Below are 292 nucleotides of genomic sequence, written 5' to 3' on the forward strand. Positions count from 1 at the left end.
GTTTTAATCGATTAACGGGCTGTTTAATCGATTAAAACAGTGCAAAATTTGAATTTTCAAAAACAATTGCCCAGGTAATCGATTAACGGGCGGTTTAATCGATTAAATCAGTAAAAAATTGAATTTTCAAAAACTAAGCCCAGGTAATCGATTAACCCCACATGTTTAATCGATTAAACACGGTAAAAATTGGTTTTTAGGCAGCAGAACGGTTTCGACTTTTTAGGACACATGCATGCACTGCAACGGATTAATCAAGACATTTTTAATCACAGAAAGAGTTAATCAAGAG

This window comes from Lupinus angustifolius, chromosome LG19 (genome assembly GCF_001865875.1).
Source record: "Lupinus angustifolius cultivar Tanjil chromosome LG19, LupAngTanjil_v1.0, whole genome shotgun sequence".
Lineage (NCBI taxonomy): Eukaryota > Viridiplantae > Streptophyta > Magnoliopsida > Fabales > Fabaceae > Lupinus > Lupinus angustifolius.